Source organism: Argopecten irradians, chromosome 4 (genome assembly GCF_041381155.1).
Source record: "Argopecten irradians isolate NY chromosome 4, Ai_NY, whole genome shotgun sequence".
Taxonomy (NCBI): domain Eukaryota; kingdom Metazoa; phylum Mollusca; class Bivalvia; order Pectinida; family Pectinidae; genus Argopecten; species Argopecten irradians.
In genome coordinates, this window is record NC_091137.1 from 17,964,352 (window position 1) to 17,967,755 (window position 3,404).

Below are 3,404 nucleotides of genomic sequence, written 5' to 3' on the forward strand. Positions count from 1 at the left end.
ACTATTTCCATGTAAACGACTTCTTCTCTACAGCTAAACATGCGATAACACTTATAGTGCAATGATAGCATCCACAAATAATGAAGTTGACCCTACGGGGCCTTAGGCGGGGGGCCAAAAGGGTAAATTAGGCTACTATTTTCATATAGATTACTTCCTTTCTGAAACCATATGTATTGGATAGCACATTCATATGGTATCTATAGCGTCATTATATGGTTGGGATTCAAAATTATACAAATCATAGGGTCAATTTTGCTATTTGTTTTCTAATTGTAAGAGTCTTTGTGATAATAACTATAAAAAAACCAGGTGAGCGATACCGGCCCTATGGGTCTCTTGTTTTTATCATGTAACAAAAATATGTGACTTTTAAGCATTTCTTTCTAAAAATTAAAATTTCTTAAAACTACACTGAAATGAATAAAAATCTAAAAAATCTAAAACACCAAAGAGTTATAATGTCACACTAGAATATATATTATTTTCATCACAGCAAATTTTGAAAAGATTAACAGCAAAAAATGAACTTTCAGCAAAAAATTATTTAAGTGAAAAGTTTGAAGTAAAATTTCTCTACAAAGCCAAAGAAATGCATTGATTTCTTTAAGGATTCGTGTTAGAAAAAAATCTAAAAACAATAGAAGTCTAATTTTGACATATTATCATATATTGATATATTTCATATTATTGACATATATGGTTACTTGATACAAATAGGGACAATTATGTTATGAAAAATCACATACAAACAACTCTTTGATTAATTTTGAAACGAGACTTCAACGAGACTAAAACCTTATCAGAGCGGATCCGTATTCTCGATTTTTATCCAGAGCAAATAACCATCTGATAAATGACCTACCTTATGATATTTTACCTATATCAAACTAATGGTATAAGAATACTTCATATAATGAGGTAAAAAGTGTGATATTTTATACACGTTCGTACTATTATAGAATTATCAATCGAAATCTCGTACAGTTATCAGTTTTGAGTAGAGGTTTTCTACGACAAAACGAATATTGCCTATCAGAATCGATCTTTTGAAAAGGTGGCGCACCATTCCAATCGTCTGGAGGACATCACATCCGGTTTGCTTCCCCTCTTTGATATATCCACCATAGACCGTTCCACTGGTTATTTCCAATTACACATCCAATGATATTTAATGTATTATGTTGCTAGTCTCGGTTATAACTGAAACAAGAGTACAAATCCCAATCAGTCAATCAATTAACACGTGTGTTCAGTGCTAGTTACCACTGTATAACACATCCTAATATATATATATATGGAACATTTAGGTACATGTGTATTTGGTTTTGTATGTTGGAGCTTTCCTCGTTATATTTTAATGACTACTTTATAAAAAAAAAGTTTCTCATAGCTTTATTTATTTATTTCATTTCATTCATTTTGTTTCATCAAGTATTTAAATTGGTTTGCCGTTTTCCTTTCTTTTTTATGAAATCGTCATAAGCAAAACGTAATATAGAGATTAGGTGACGCATTTCTCTGTAAACATATCATATAATTCGATATATTACATTTCATTAAAGCAGTATTTCAATATGATACACAATGCATTTGAAGTATGACTGTTGGTTGGCTGTTGATTGTGATGTTGTTACATTCTACATTCACTGGATTGTTTAGACACCTACAAAGAACTCCGTCTTTATATGGGAATCAAATGTATAGACATAACAATGAATAACACGTTTGGTAGTATTAATGGGGCATGTGTATTAATCTATTTAGAGAGGTGACCAGCATACGTTTGTTGTTGCCATGGTAACGACGTGACGCGGCACTCACCTCCCGGATTACCGGGGTTGTGTGATAACAGGAAACCTTGGACTAACAGCAGGTTTATAAATAGAGAGCCGGGGGTGGGAATGGCTAAGTCCCTTTACGTAAACAGTGTCGTGCGTGTTTTCTGGAGTTTGAGGCAGATTATTGTCAGCTTTTGTTGTTTACAATCATAAGAACTAAATAAATAGAATGACTAAATATTAATTGTGATCCAGGTTCAAAACACTTCATATTTGCAAAATCTTTTATTGAACCCCTAGTAACATAACCTTAATAGTCATCGTCTAACATATTTTATCATTCCCTAGTATATGAACAGACTGTTTGAGCGGGGGACGATGGAGTAGGTTTGGTCATATACATATGTACTTTGTTTCTGATTAAAGAAGATTTGGCCAAATTGGATTTGCTTCTCGTCATCCATGAATAATTTAATTGTGGTGGTTTAACACTACTGAGACATTGACCTGTCTCACACCACCCTCTGTTTACGGGATTGGCGAATTGTATCGCGTTCTACGGAAATATTATTGTGGAAGTTTGTATTTGTAAAATGGTTGGAAACAACTTTGGATGTAACTGGCTAGAAGGCTAGACTTTACTTTTGAACATTTGGATTAATGCATATCCTGATACATGAATAACTTTTACTGATAAATGTGTACGAACTTTATTATAAGATAAGATAAATATTTTTCACAATGCCAATCACATAATAAATGTTAATGATAAATAGGTAACATCACCTGCCTTCTATAAACTAATAAAACGTCAAGTCCAGTCGTTTTGTTTGTTTTCGTGGTTTCTGTGCTGAAGACAACCATGGAAAATACGATGGAGTCCTCTGTCATAGTCATGGGAAACAAAGACCATATAAGTACTGTTATCTTCTAAAAGAGAGCACCAAGCCATATTGAGTTCTGTAAACATCTGATAGGTGGTGTGGTTTTTTTAATAACTTACGCATGATATCAACGTCAATGTGTCAGAACATGTTATTTGTAACTTAAGGTCAAAGGGAAGTTGTACCTCGGAAACATCATAGGCCTGTCACAGTTGATCTAAAGACTTGCTGTCGAAGTTTCTCTAAACTCGAGTTCATAAAAATGACGTCCATCCGATTTATCTGATTGCCCAATACAGGGGTTTGTATATGCCAAAGTGACGTAGTTTCGGTATCTCGAAATCGTCGTCGTGAGGACTTTTTGACCTTGTTGAAGGGCGCATAGTGGTGTGAGCTCACACTAACAAGAACATCAAGTTAACAGACTGCTTAACACTTATAAGTAAACGGCTCTCTTGATGGCATGTGTATGGTAGGTAGTAGCCGCTGTTTATGTCCTTTGGATATATGTGTAGTAACAGTCACCCATTCCAAACTTATTCCGTGATCTGAAATAAATGTAGGGGATTATTGTTAGACATACCAGAAATAGAAATAGAGGATTTGTCGTGCCCATGTGGTGTGAAGTGTGCAGCGTGAGTGAGGATGGTACGACAAACAGATTATATGGGTACTACTATGACTATGTAACAATGCCGTAGGTTATTCCTCACACATTGTATCAGGAGTATTGACAGTA